General features: G+C 40.0%; 1 protein-coding gene across 3 annotated transcripts in view; it reads right to left on the reverse strand.

Moving 5' to 3' along the window:
* Positions 1 to 7,877, reverse strand: part of LOC138629574 (radixin) — a 47,281-nt gene extending 39,404 nt beyond the window's left edge. The window contains exons 1-2 of one of the 3 annotated variants that reach the window (XM_069713368.1): positions 7,731 to 7,877; positions 7,462 to 7,535 (exon numbers count right to left, since the gene is read on the reverse strand). The gene's annotated coding sequence lies outside the window, so the exon portion shown is untranslated. Of the gene's footprint in view, positions 1 to 7,461; positions 7,638 to 7,730 lie in introns of those variants that run through there. The other 2 variants (XM_069713369.1, XM_069713367.1) reach the window with 2 other exon arrangements.
* Positions 7,878 to 15,928: the final 8,051 nt, after the last annotated feature.

A 15,928-nucleotide genomic window follows, 5' to 3' on the forward strand; every position in this document is an offset into this window, starting at 1 on the left:
AGAAAACGAATGTTACCACAAAATAGTATATATAAACGGAGATCTTTACATTTAATATTTCATATACTGAATACAAATATTCCCACAGTTTATGATGCTCAATGTAGAGCCTGAACGATATATTAGTAGTCCAATTTCATCCGCCGATGTTCACCTGTAACTGATATATCTGTATTAGCTTAAAATGTTGGACTATTAATTTTTTTCCCCCCGGACGGAAATGCAGAAAAAGTTGTTTGGTGTAATGTAGAAAGTGTCCTATTTGTGTTTTTGTTCAATTTCTTGTTCTATTTTGTTTAATTTCTTGTATAATTAGGAAATTCCCAGTAAACTTCACCGTTTTAATGTATTGATGGCATTTGGACAAAAAACATTATTGTTAATCCTGCCTCTGTTACATGTTCCTTTTCACAAGTTTTTGATGACCACGTCAATGTCAGTGTATCGAAACAGGAATGATTTTACTTCCTGAATATTGACATCAACATCTGACCCAAAAATCCAGTATCGGTCAGGGTCTCGTTCGTCTGAGCAGTGTTTTTACTCGCAGCAGTGATCGGTGCAGTAATAGCTGTAGTTTCACAGTAGTAGCTGTAATATTAATATTACTAAAAGTGGCAGCAAAAACAGCAGAATTATCCAAATCTGAATGTGCCATGAAGCTCAAGTTTATGCAACAAAACAGCTTAAACTCTCTAACTCTGCAGTTGTGACAGTATCAGTCTCAGCTATGTAGGTCCAGCAAAGTAGCGAGTTGTGAAGTTCAATTCGATTATTGCAGTTCAAAACTTACTGCTATTCAGTTATCTTTTAGTCCATCGGTGGATTGAATCAGCATCTTTTACAATCAATGTAACAAATAAGTTGTCAGCTCGGTTGCAGCTTGAAAAGACATATTTGGTACTAAATTTAACATCAGCCACAATGAGCAAATAGTTTAAACTGTTGTCAGTGCGAGTCCCTTGGCTGAAGAGCTAAAAATGAAAGTAGAGTCAATAAAACTGCCAAACATGCAGTCTGTGGTAAGTTTATCAGTCGGGTCACCTTGTGCAAGTTTCCCCAGCTCTGCACCTCCTGCCTGCACTGCATCTTTCTTTTCCAACTCGTCAGAGGTGAGAGACGGTAAGAGAGAGACGACTAGAATACTGCATTGATGTGAGAAAAAAAAGACGAGAAAGTCGGTATAGGGAAGACACATAAGAATTCAAAGCTTGACTTGACCCATATACCTGCAGCGAGGAGATAGCTGAGGAAACTGAATGCTAAAATGATTAAAAGACTTTCAGTCTTTCCTTTGAAATCAGAATTAGAGAAAGTTAGAGATGACCGTACTTGCTTTATAAGAAGAGATTATGTGCTGCTTTATTCTTCCATACTTTCATTTCATCATACAATGAAACATGTCAATTATATTTTAGATAAAAAGCCTCTTCAAATGGGATTCTTCTCTTTTGTTTCTTAACAACAGCCGACTGAACTGGTAACATCACCGTTGTTCTCCATTCGGCAAGGTGAACATGATCATAATCTACAAAATGAAATAGATTTAAATGCTCCAGGCTTTATGGAAACACACCTGCACACACACACACACACACACACACACACACACACACACACACACACACACACACACACACACACACACACACACACACACACACACACACACACACACACACACACACACACACCTCAGAGTGACCTATGAGCTGTAAAGCACAAGTATAAAATAGGATTTTCAAAAGAACACAGGTCTGCTCTATGTAGTAGTCCACTATCTTGTAAACCTGGATATGTGTGTGTGTGTGTGTGTGTGTGTGTGTGTGTGTGTGTGTGTGTGTGTGTGTGTGTGTGTGTGTGTGTGTGTGTGTGTGTGTGTGTGTGTGTGTGTGTGTGTGTGTGTGTGTGTGTGTGTGTGTGTCCTCACTCTGTGAAACCAGAGGATCACTCCCAAGCGGATATAACTTCAAGGTCACCATTCATGCAGAAAGAAACTCTACATTATACTCTTTCATCTCTTTTTCTTGTTTTCTCCGAGTCAACCTCTACTCTGTTGCATTTTACACACACTTTAATAGAAGTTCCTGTAGCCCTGCTTTACAGCTTCCTGAAAACTTCTCCTGTGCTTCCTCTCCTCTTTAACAACGTTGTATGAAAGGTTGGCTCTGCGATCATTCAGACGAATACAATGATCGTCCTTATTGATGCTACCTCTGCTTCTGATTTGAATTTTGTTATTTGAGTAAGAAAATCAACAAAAGTGTGTCAAAAGTTGGAGAAGGTCATGATTTTTTAAAAATACTCAATAAATCATAAAATAAAATCTTTGACAATTGTCTTGTCTTAAAAGCATATTTTCCCTTGCTTTGACCGGTACCTGGTGGTAAAGTGTCACTACCGCCAGAAGGTGGCGGTAAAGCATCTACAAGCTCTTTACCAATTTTCATTACACAGCAAAATTACATGTTTTTTACGTTTAAAAAGAACATGTCCTTTTATAAGCAAAGAAAAGACAGTGTACACTCTGCCAGGTAAAGCTAGCACATCATACGTCTACCACAGCTATGTGCAGTCATTTGAGAGCGAAGCACAGAGCAGACGGTCCATCTACAGATGAACAATAGATGGGTAGCTTTGTCACCAGGTGAAGTAAGTCTGATGCAAGACATGCAGAGCAAATAACAGCCCTCATCTCAATGGGGATAGTTAAAGACAGGCTTCTCATCAGCTTGGTCAGGTCCGAGGATTGTCTAGGTTTAATGGCATTTGTTAAGCCCAAGCAAATTGTGAGTCAGTCTCTTTCTTTGTCTGTGTGTGTGAGTGTGTGCGAATGATACCAGTATTGTTCCCGGCAAATATCGAATAGCACTTGATAGGGACGGGTATTTCAAGCAAAACCACTATTCTAAATTCGCTCTGAAATATTCAATTTTTCTTCGAATATTCAATTTTGGAGATTAAAATAATGATTCCAGTATTCGAAATTCGTGACCCTTCCTGAGCACTTATGCTTAACATTACCCTGACTGCACCGACTGTCACTCACAACTCAGTTTTCTATACTGTGAATACAGTCTGGCAACTTGTCTCGTATTTGCGTTTGCGCAGCTACTCTGAAGGGCAGACCAATCAGTGACAAGTGTCGGTGGTTAACCGAGTTTGTCCCGCCCCTCCTTCACTGTGATTGGGCGGCTCGTCAAGCTCATTGAAACTAATTAAAAACACGCTGTCCTCAGGAAAAAAACGCTTATAGGTCATTGCAGCGGCGGCAGAGTGTCGGCCGTTTTCGGTGCATGCTGATTGGTTAAAATGAACCGGAGGTCTACGCCCAGTAGGATGGAACGAATGCAAACAATTCCCTATGGAGAGTCGCTAGACCCAAATATTCACAGTGAAATTGGGTTCTGGTTTGCAGCATGCCATCTTAAAATGTCCATCCCTCGTCAAAAGCACATGTTAAATGTGGTTTGTAAATGTTTGTTTTATTGGAGTTAACACTACCTGAGTCTTAAGCATTCTGACCTTCACTCGGACTTCAACAAGAACCACTTAAACTTTATGTCAAGTTAGTGACAATAAATATTTATTCAGTGGTCAGCAGGATTAAAAAGAGTAACAATCCACAGATGTTATGAATTTGGAACTGGTTCTGACGCAGCAGCAGTAGTGTTCACTAATTTTGTCTGATTGACTTCCACCACTGCGCCTGACTCCTTTACTTTATGGATTTTTAATACATACGTTAATATTTTCTTATAATTTACCTTAAACTACATTTTTGCACAGTTTTGCAAATATAATGGACTTTCAGCGAGCAAGTCTAAGCTTTGTGGCTGCTGGACACAGTCAGAGCTGATGATTTGCGGTTCTAGCTCCAGATGTGTGCTGTGGTTGCATGTGTTTTTTTTGTTTTCATTCTATCTTTGTGAGGGCCAAATATTTACTTGGAGACATTTTAAAGACACAAAAAAATCTTCCAACTCGACGACAAAAAGTCACCTGAGTTAGAATTCAGAATGAGAATTGCTTTATTGGCCATGTATGTTGACACATACAATGAATTTGACTCCGGTTTTAGATTCGCTCTGGGCGTCCAAACAAAAACAAAACAGACAGACATAAATAGACATATAAAACATAAAAAGAAATATTTACAGAATAGAAATGAATGAATCTATACATATATACATCTAAAACAATCGTGCAATTGCACCTAATGCAAATTGTGCTGATGCGGTTGGGTGTAGTGCAAAAAGGTCCAGTGATGTAAAAGATTTGAACCGTTTAGCAGAGTGACGGCCTGCAGTTAAAAACTGTTCTTGTTCCTGGTGGTTTTTGGAGGATGAATAGTTCACTCTTTGTTATGTCTGTCATTACATGCGTGTTTCCAGAGACTACAAAATGTTGTGCTGTAAGTGCCAGAGATGACACACACACACACAAACACACACACTCAACATCCGACAGCTGTTATAACAGCAGGAAGCCGTACCAACTGCTTTTCTTTCCTTCTCAACAACGTTTTTTGTACCACTGATGTGCCAGCAAAGGAGAGTGTTTGCCAAGAAGCACAAATGGCCTGTCCAGGCTGTGACCCATGAAACCACAAATATAAACACACTGCAAACTGACGGTGAAATTCTAACTCATTTGTAGATACTACTTTATTGCCACTAAAAAGGCATTTAATTCTGTCAATTCCTCTCACCAAATGCTGTATGCCAGAAGCAGTGCATCTTCCTCATCACCTCTAAACACTCTGGATCATAACAGGCAACTGCAGAAGTTGAAGTTGACCAGCTAAAAACGAACACAAGATCAAGACACAGGACTGATGGCAGAACCTGAAACCAGCTTGATTTATTCACAGAGATGCTCTGAGGATATTAAAAATGTGAGGAAACTTGTGAGATTTTAATTTCAATAATTAAACATGTTTTCCTTCGTCTGTTCCTCATAAACGGTGACCTCTCTGTCAGAATAGTTCATATCCCACATGATTTCATCTAATTTTAAACAGTACAGGAAAGATGGAGAGACAGATACAGGAAAAGGAAGAGAAAGAAAAGACAGCGAGCAGCTAAAAGTGAAAGAAGCTGTCAATAAACCTGGCTGCGATGAGGCTTCGAAAGTAAATAAGTGCATGAGGCACTCGTTGTCCAAAACCATTCATTTGAACAGGATGACTAAACTGTGTGGTAAAATCAAACTGTACATTTTAATGCCCGCTGCAGTGCAGGGCAACTTCCCAGCTCAACTTTGACCTACTGTACTTGTTACTCATGCATGGATGCACTTTTACAATACGAGGATGATTATAACATTTACTTCTGGTACATTCATTTTTGTTTCATCCTTCATTTCAGTTTAACTGGACATCCCAGTGGATAGAACAAAAATAGGCACTGATTTAAAATATATTCACTCAACAGTAAAAGGGACGATGCAAACTATGGGAAATGTCAAATGGTTTAAAAGTTTCTGGAAACTATACTGGACAACTTGAAATAGCAAATAATACAAAACCAAAAAGGAATTAATAATTTCCTCTAACAAGCTCAATGAAACAAATCTGCCGTTCGGCACGATCACAACCAACACCATAACGATGTAGAAGCAGTTTCAGACAGTCTCATAGTGGCAGCTGGTGTACGAAGATGTTGTCTCAATTCAGCCTTGCATGCTAAATCTGAGGAAAATTTGCCTTCACAATTAACATGTTGGTTTTTTTGGTGCAAGTTAGTTTACATTGCTTTTGCACAAAGTAAACCACAGCTTATTTGTGTATTTTTTTGCCTTTGAGGAGGAACACTGCTGTACAGTAAATGCCGCTTTAATGAAGGTTTGTTTTGAAATAAGTGTCCTTCCTTTCCTCACATAGGCACACTCTTGGTACCACAAGGGTTTATTTCCCAAATGAAAGGTTCATTCATGAGTCTTTATGGAAATTAAAAAATTGGTTCTGAGACACTTTCTTTTAAAATGTGTATCTATCAAATGGCAACCAAAGACTTTCCTGGTCTTAATATGGTCACCTTTTTATTGAGAATGTCTATACATATTTTAGACAGTAACGTTAAGGCTTTCTAGAGGCTTCAGAAGTGTATTTAACTGAACCGGCATTAGAGTCCCAAAGCAACACAAAAACAACTGATTATTGACGTGCAGTTTTCAGAAAATAAAACAAATACCCTATGGAGTTTTGGATAGGGTAAGGCCACAATCTCCTGCTCTGGTCTTCAGTCATGGGATTATTCAACAGGTTACAAAACAAATAGCGCAGCTGAGAGAAATCTAAAACCCGCCGTCAAAGGTAGCCTATCTCATGTCACGATGCGGAGAGCCTCTTTCTCAAATGAGTTGTAATTTGGTCCCAGAAGGGGCGGGATTAAAAGCAAGAGGAAGGTCTGAGCGACAGGGATAATAGCCAATTAATTCACTTCCTTGGCTGTAATGTGGCCAATCGGAGAGCTCTTAATTTCCCTGACGCCGACGGAGCATCTGTTTGTGCCAGACGGACCGCTAGCATCATGTGTGGGCGCGCTGACTGTAAACCACCGCAGTTTAAAAAAGATGAACTCGCCCTAACGGCGAAGACTTCACATTCATTCAAACGAACTTGGTTATCTAGGAAAGGCATTTTAAAGTCCATGTAAGAACCAGCACCGAGCTCTCCGGTGTAAACGTTGTGTTTTTCGCCCTGGTAACAACCGTCAAACTCCCATGACGCAAACGAAGTGGTTGTTTGGCTTTAAATTACAGGAGCGTGTGCTGCGGCGGCGGCCGGCGGCGCAAACAAGAGTCGGGTTTGAATCGACCACGAGTGTTTCCGAGTCCCTCTGACCACGAGAAGCAACTCCAAAAACATCAACAGAAAGGGGGCGGACGCGGCTTCAGTGTACCGACGTCCTCACTGTTCGTCGGTACCGACGTCCTCACTGTTCGTCGGTACCGACGTCCTCATTGTGTTTGGAGTCGCTGCTGTTCGCAACATTGTCGCAGAAAGAAACGCGCGACGTCAGCAGGAGCGGCACGCGCTTTCAAAGTTGCTAACGGCGCAAGAAACGTTGTTTCCACTCAGAGCTGTACAAACCGGGCAGCACCGGGCAGCACGGAAACAAACCGGGCAGCACCGGGCAGCACGGAAACAAACCGGGCAGCACCGGGCAGCACGGAAACACAAACAGGACGAGGTGGACACGTTGAAGCTCTCCTGTGTGACTGTAACAACGAGTGTGGAGCAACGACAGGGAAAGACTGTCGAAACGTAGTCCGTCTGAATCTGAAGGCAGAACATGAGCGTGAAGCGCCTTCAGGTCATTTTGTAAAAATAAAATAAACTAAAAACAAACCAACCCAAGCGGACGGGCATCTAATTACCTCGACCGCTCTGTTCTGGTGCACAACATTTCATCTGACACGCAGCACCTCAGCGCGAAGTGACACCACTTTACTCACCCGTCCTCCCGTCCCGAAACGTGCAAGAAGAAGCCGGTTCGACCGAGAGAAAGAACACGTCGCCTTTAACCTGCCTGTCAGAAGAAAAAAAGGGATGCGCTACAAAACAAGTTGCGGGTGTTGCCGCTCGTTAACGGGCCCGTGAAAAGACACCGTTACCGCTCTGCAGCCTATAGAAGCAAATAACCCCCCTCCTCCTCCTCCTCCTCCTCCTCCTCCACTGAACGGCTTAAAGGCAGGCAGGCTGAGATGAAGGCGATCAAACTCACCTCTAACGCCCGGCTGCGCTGAGGATGTGTTCAGCTGTCACCCCCTCCAGCTGGCAGCGGGACTTTATATATCCACGGCGAGTAAAAATAGCCCGTTTCACCTTCCCGTCCTCGGCGCTGTTTACCGGACACGGTGCGTGGAGCCGCTGACAGAGGCTTCACTGGATGAGACTCCTCCGCCAGTCTCCCACGGCCGGAGAAGAGGTAGTCAATATGGCTGACGAACTCACCGTACCGAGGCGTGGTGAGAGGAGTCCTGCGGATTCACACCCCTCCCTCCATCCCTCCATCCCCCCCCCCCCCCCCCTCCGGTCACTGGAGCTCCGCAGAGCAGCGAGCCGCGGGGTGTCAGCCAGGGCTTCCCGACTTCATCATACCCAAAAAGGAGACATTTTACACCTCCCAGGCGCCTCCGGTAAACGGGTTAGGCCACCTTTTGTTTTGAGCTGTTCGCCAGTGCTACTGTATAGAGAAGTATATCATGTGTCACAGCAAAGTTTATACACACATATTACTGTAAAATATAGACAACCAGTACCCAGGGAAGGCTGATTTAGATTTACAACTTGGTTTGCGTTGCATTAAATTGCACACCACAGGGCACACTTTGCAGTCTAATTTTATTTAAATGTGGGGAGATGTTCCTGTAAAACATCCATCCTTAGTGGTCGAAGTCTGTACCAGTGATGAAACGTAGATTAGTTGCTGTGGACAGGGAACGTCAAGATGAGCATGGAGTTCTAACTCCTTTGTAATCCCCAAGTTTCCCCTCAATAATCTTCCTCAGTGTATAGCTTTGGGAAATAAAGTTGTGGTAAATGAAAAAGTTAAAAAAAAAAAAATGGAGGTGTAACAGAACCCATGTGAAAGACCTTAAACATGGCCTCAAGTGTCCTCAATGACCCATAAAGCTTCTGGTTGTGCTCAGATGTTTTCTTTAGGCCTTATATGATGTTGTGTCACATCACCTGTGGTTTTTAATGTGTGTCCAGTATGACTGTTGGCTTTAGTTGGCCCTAATGAGCCAGCTAGTGATTAAAAACTTACTGTAAGATATAATAATTATACAGTAACTTTAAGGCATCACTATGCAAACAATCAAAGTGGCGCTGACAGAGCACCAAACCTTCCCATGCCCTCATCAAACACAATTTAAAGTGATATGTCAACAACCAAACTGTACTTTAAATGTTATCTCTTTGCATTGCATATGTCAATTAGAAAATTTACTTCAGAGCTGCACTCACATCAAAATCCATGTGATATTTCAGTATAATAATGTTAAGAAATGTATTTGCTAAGAGTAGTAATGAAATTGTTTTTTTTTCCCACCTCACCAGGCGGTACTGCCCGTCTCCAACTTGCCATTCATTAGCGCCTGTAAACGAGGGCTTCATGAAAATAGCTGTGTTGTGAAACGGAGGCCATGTGGTTGTGAGGAGGAGAGATGTGTCATCTTTGAGCTGTGAGTCACCGGCACGCAGCTCATTTAAACCTGAAGTCATAATGAGAAAAACACACGAGGATGCTACGATCAGTGATCTGCTCTGCTGTACACTCAGGTAGAGCCTGACTAATGCCTTTTGGGAGCCAATGATGAATTCAGTTTTTGTTTTTTATAAAGGATTAATAGTAAAATTCTGATGACTTTATTTTTTTTTTTTTATTTTTTTTAGCACATAATCTTTCCTCTGCTTAGTTTATCCCATAAGGACAAAAAAAAAAAAGAAAAAAAAAAAAAGTTTAATGCCTTGTTTTGTTTTTTAGCAAGGATCTGTCAAATATGGCTATTAAATAAATATTTTGAATCCACCAGCGTGGTAAGTCTGTATGGAAGGCTATTATCTGCTTCTTCAAGTCCATTCAAGTCAGATTTATTTATATAGCACATTTAAATACAACAAAAGGTGGTCAAAAAGCAGCAGATTTGAACATTTTAAATGATAAAAACCAAGTTAAAGAAATTTTAATAAAAAAATAGGCCAAAGAAGACTTACAAGGATGTAATAATACTCAAGAACAAATATTAAAATTAAAATTTAGTTGCACCATATCTGGTAACAGTGAAAATGAATATGTTTTCAAACAGGATTTAAACTAGTTGACATCCTGATCAGGAGGAGGCTGTTCCAAAGTTTGGAGGTGCCACTGAGAAAACCTGGTCGGGCCAAGAGCCAGTTTGGATCTGGGAGTAACTAAGAGTTGCTGGTTCAATAACCTGAGGAAGCATCATGGGGTGTAGAAGTATGACAGGTCAGCAGAAAAGCTGGTGCTGCTCCTTTTAAGCACTTCAAAAACTAACAGTAACATTTTAAAATCATCTTATGTTGGACAGGAAGCCAAATGTAAGCCCACCGGGATCGGTAAACTTTGCTCCTTGACATACAAGTCAGGACTTAAATTCCATAATATTTTCTAACGAGCATAAGAAGCTCCAAAATCCACAACATACATGCACATCCTTCCCAGAGAGGGCAAGTTCGCACCTTTCATTGCTCATCTTTCTTCTCTTTTTCTCACACAGCATTTCATGTTTAAGTATGTCCAGAGTGTGCGTGTCAAATATCAGTGCTTAATACAGGCTGCAGCAATCGAAAAGAATGTGTGGTACCGCACTGCTGTGTCAGATATCAGCCTCAAAGAGAAAGTGAAAGAGGCTGCTTGGGTATGGAGGTCGGATTAAAATGATAGATCTCTTGGGAGGCTGATTCATCACTTGGCCTATTTCCTGCTTCAGGCCGACTATGTGAAGTGTAAAACTATTTGAACCTACATGTTTGTGGTTTTAAATCAATACATTTCTCTGTAAAACACTTCAAATGGCCTTAAGGGGTAATGACATTGTAAGTTGTTATTAACGTTCACAGTTAGTTAGCAATTATAACTTCTCTTAGAAAGACATATTTGACATTATTTCAATATATTATAATAGAATGCTGTGGATGAATATGTTCATACCCTTAACAGCTCGTTGAAAAATGATAAAAGATAAATTATTGACAGATTTGTTAGTACCCCCCTAGAAAACCTTGGAAATAATTGGGATATAGTGATTTTACAAACTAACTGTTTTCTTTAATGAGTATCACACATGTCTTTTATCTTGTAATTAGTCATGAAGAAAAGTGGTCACTGCTGTTTGGTGGTATTGTGTTCACCACACTAAACATAGACCACAGAAAGAAAAGCATCTGAGGGGAACAGAAAGAACATTACAGACAAGCATCAACACTTTTGAAAGAATTCATTTGTGAATGACTGGAATTTGCTAAAATGCATTTTGACAAACCATTGTGCTTTTGGAAGAACTTCCTTTGGACAGATGAGACAAAACTGTAGCTCACATCAGGTCTGTGCTCACAGATGAAATGATGAAGTTTTCCAAGAAAAGAAAACCATACCTGCTGTGAAACCTGTAGGAGGTTCGGTTCTGTTTTAGAGCTGCTTTGCTGCGTCAGGGTGCCTTCAATCTTTTCCGGGCCCAATGACATTTCAAGACTATCAAGGCATTCTGGAGCAAAACGAGCTGCCCAGTGTTAGAAAGCTCTGTCTCAGTCCTCCAACAGAATGATAACCAAAACACAGCTAAAATCACCCCAGAATGGCTAAGAACAAAACACTGGACTGAAGTGGCCTCCTATAGGTCCTGATCTAAATCCTTTTTTTGTCTTCTTTTTTTTTTTTTTTTTTTTTAAATCAAATATGAATTAACAATAATGGAGGACAATTACTTTTGTCAATTTCTCATTATTTCACTGGATATTGCGTTTTCTGTTTTTTTCATGGACGGATACCAACAATTTAATCCGCTGTACATCTGGATCCACTTATGGATGGTTACAAGAGGAGTTCTACTTCCATCATACATTTCTGTCTTTCTTTCTTCTGGTGGTTTAAGAGAAGGTCTTGGCTTCGGCCCTGCAATAGCTGATGACGATCGGCGTACCGGAGTTAAACACTGGACATCATTTTCAGTTAATCGATGCACAGCTGTCTGCAGGCAAACATCAGTATATTTTTATGTCCTTCACATTCTTCCCACACATGGTTCCTTTTCTCCCTCACATCTCTTGAAAACAACATCCTCTCACTTTCACTCACCAGCGTGCTTTCAGTCAGTATTTTGAAGAAGTAATGTAATACATTAAATGGGATTACAGTAATCTCATGGCTGTTTTCCAATAACACAGTTGGTCTTGCAGAGATCATTCACTTACTAGTGAATTAGAGCCTCTTGGAAAGTGAACTAATGACTCTGGAACTGACTTAATGAAATCTTTCCATCAAAAACTGGAATCAGCTGCTCATAAATGTCTGAGATGCAACTAAATTGTCTTCAAAACCGTTTTAAACTCAACTGTTTAGTTAGCTCTTCAGATTGGTGGTAGATGTGAAATTTCAGTGACATTTAATTAACACATTCATTTTATTAAGTTTGTTTGCAACTTTTAAAACGGTTTTAGTCTTTTTTTTTCCCCTCTTCCATCTTATGCAAAGCACCCTGCCTGCACATATGAATGGTACAATACAACATATTTCCTTATGAAATTGTTATTTCCTTGATCGCATGACTAAAAATGAGCTTCAAATCAGAGCCTGTGAAGATGTCTGTTGTTCAACAGTGACACCTTATGGCCACTTGCCTTATGACAGCAGTTTTTTCGTCTCCAGGGAAACATCAGATACAAATGCACTGCAGTAAAAACATTGGGCCTCATTCACTAATATGTGCGTAGAAATGTTCTGACTATGTGCACAAACATTTTTTACATTTTTAAGCAATGTTGTCATCTTTTTATCCCAAGACAGAAATGATGTAATGAATCTTTTAGGAATACAGAAGGATGAAGAACCCTAACTGACCCACAGATCATTCAGGGAGGAGACCAGGAGGAAAGAGAGACACAGGAGCAGAGTGGGATGGAAGGACGGACAAGGACAGAAAAACTCAAAACCAGAACAGATTGTGGCCTATTTTTGCATCTTTATTTATTATATTTCAACTGGAAAAGACTGAATATTTTTCACTCACTACTCCCTCTGTAGCCTAACACAAATGTGCTATGATTGTTGGACATGTCCTTTTTTTTTTTTAACTGCAATTTGAGTGTATGTAAACCTACTCTTTATTTCACTGTCATCATGTCAATGAGTATAGTCTATGTGAAGCTGTGTATCATTTTCTAAACAAGTATAATGGTACTGAGATTTTGGGCAACAGGACACTTCTGTTACTTAAGAACGTCTCTCTGACAGATGAATCCAGTTTCAAACGCCATCCTGCTGTCCTTGAGAGAGACATATGACGGCTTTACAGCCAGTCTACAAGATGGAAATACAGATTTGAGAAAATCAATCGGTGCCACAATTTTTGTTTTTTTTTGCGTTATTTTTGGAATAAAGATTTGAAACATGTAACCACTGCTGAGTGTAGGTTGGCACTCAGTTGTATTATCAGTAAAATATGGTCTTTTTTGAGTAGTCCTAAGTTTGAGTCACTTCTACAACCACTGCTGTAACTTCAATGTAACTAATTCAGTCTATCACCAAAATGATTCATATCGTTCAACAATGTGACACATTCACCTCTAAAAATCTCACATCTGGAGTTAACAAAACAGACCTGCATGGATATCTGTTTATTGTCTCTTTAAACTGCCCTGGTCCATTTCTAAGGCCACAGAAAATGTTACTTCACAGTGATTCTGGTTAAACTCTCCATGTGATGATTGGTTGCCACTGTGCAGGTCTCTGTCTTTGTGCAGGAAATGTCACTGTAATATCTGCAGGCACTCCCCCCACCCCACTCTGTTCAATAACATTATTACAAAAGACTAATGATAACACAAGTTCCACTAAGATTTGACATGTTTTTACACTGAATGAGGCGAAATGTGACACTGACACAGTGCCCTCTAGTGGACTGAAGGGTGCATCACACTTTGGCAGGATCCTGCTGACTTTTCAGTACCTGATATTAACAGGTTTATCCACCGTAGGTGGCCCTTTTAACTTTAATTTGATCTAATTAAATTAACAACATACAGTCTTTCATTCAACCAGTTGTTGAGAGCTCATTTTGGACCCTTAAATTCCTTTAATTTCCAGCTGGTCACTGTCACAGGATTTTGCTGCTCACTAAGTGTGAGAGGTAATGCTTTTACAGGGTTATTTTTGTAGTCTATAAGTGAGCTACAAAAGTTGAACACTTTTATTGGGTGTAATCTAAAACCACATTGCATTATCTCTCTGATCCTGGAAACTGGCTTAAAACCTGACTAAAAGTTTCCTCCACGGCCACATGAGAGCAGCAGAGCACCACCTGGTGTTGAATACGGTTTGATATTGGATCCCTCTGTGATCTAAAAAAAACAAAACACTGTGCAGAACATTTTAATCCTTATGTTTGCACGTTGCATTCTTTGTCTATTGATCCCTTGAAGTTTTAAGCAAACACAGGTCTCACTTGTTTGAAGGGAGAGTCAATACAGCCAGCCATTATATCCCCATTATGAGTTACTTAACAGTACAGTACAGCTCACAGCTGTGTGTTTACACATGGAGGTGGTCAGCCATTGTGAAGTTCAATTCAACATTCTGGCATTTATACAGCAAGTAAACTTTACAGTGAACTAAAACACTGTGAATGTTTTATAAAAATAGATTTAACTTCTAACCTCAGAAACTTGAGAAACCTTTCCACCATCTTTCTTAAACTTTTATTTGGCATCTTTATTGTTTTTTTTGTCTGACATCTTTATTGTTATAGTCCTCTATTCAGTAACTTTAACTTTACGACAGCGAACTCTTGCTGATTATAAATGAGTTGTTGTTTGGAAAGACTTTTTCTTTATACCATAATGCTTCCGTTGAGGAAATTCTTCTGTGGAAAAATCGCAGGAATGTTACAAGATTGCAAGTTCCCATAAATATTGGTGAGATTGCTTAAATTTGTGCTATTTCTTACAATTGTAAGAATCCTAAAGCGTTGTTGTTATACTAAAGCTTTGTTCAAGAAAATGTCATCTTACTACTTGTGTGGCAGGAATGAGAACATATTTTACGATTACAAAAGACATTTTTGATGAATCAATTAAAATTTATACCTTTGGTTTCTGTCTTTTCAAGGAATGTGATATTTTCACAACAAAAATATAGAATCTGGACTTTAATCCTTTAACTGCATTAATTTAGGAGTGCTGTTTCCAGGACAAATGTGATTAATGGCTACTTTTGCATGTGTCTTGTAAAATGTACTTGAAATACATTTAAAGTAAGTAAAAGTGCAGGACCTCTCTGCCTTACATTAGCCAGACGCCGCCCACCCTGTCAGCATTATTTCTTGTCTCCATCATCTTATAACCTCAAAACTTTAGTTCTGGAACTTCAATAATTTCACTTGTTGGTTCTTACCTCAACACTACATCACCTCGCAGAAAACAGGCCAAGAAAATAAACCTGCTTGTCTTAATCTCCCGCCCATCAGATATGCGGTGCTGCATATATCATCTGCACACAGTTCATCTCGTAAATGTCAGTTATGTGAGCTTTGTTTGGGCGTCGAGCTCTGGCAACAAGGACCAACACAGACTTGGATAGTCAACACAGAGTTTGGCTTCGCCTGTAAAGTGACGTGATGTTTTGAGCAGCGTAGAGAAGAATGCCAAATTAAACATTATGCAGGTAGAACAATTATGTGCTGCCAGCTGGAAAAGTGCCTGATGAAAATGATGGCCTCAATCACAATGAGAAGGATAATTGTTATTTACATCAACAGGCTCTTTATTAGGGATGTAAACAAAATCTTAAAGAGAAAGGAAAAGGAAAAGGAGAAATCAGACAGAACAAACAGCCACCCACTGTTGGAGCACAGAACACCACAGAAATAAAGTGTGCCATAAAACCACAACACCACAGTATGGCAAACAAACCGATAGAATCAAAACCAGATCCTTGTTTAAAATGCAGTAATATGATAAATAACTCTTAATGGGACTAAATTAACAACTGTCTCACAGCATGGAGGGAGCAAGCATCAACACTGCCCTGTTAATTGGTATTTTCATAAGCAAATAGTGCTTGTTCTCTCTTGTCCTGTGGCAGTATATGCAGAATAGGTCATGAGGGATTCTGTTGAGCTGTTTGTTTGGCCATTACCTTCAGGTTTCTTTGCATTATCCTGCTTACAGCGTCAAAAT

This window comes from Brachyistius frenatus, unplaced genomic scaffold (genome assembly GCF_029030835.1).
Source record: "Brachyistius frenatus isolate BFR_SWC_R1_liver_20210118 unplaced genomic scaffold, ASM2903083v1 Contig_118, whole genome shotgun sequence".
Taxonomy (NCBI): Eukaryota; Metazoa; Chordata; class Actinopteri; family Embiotocidae; genus Brachyistius; species Brachyistius frenatus.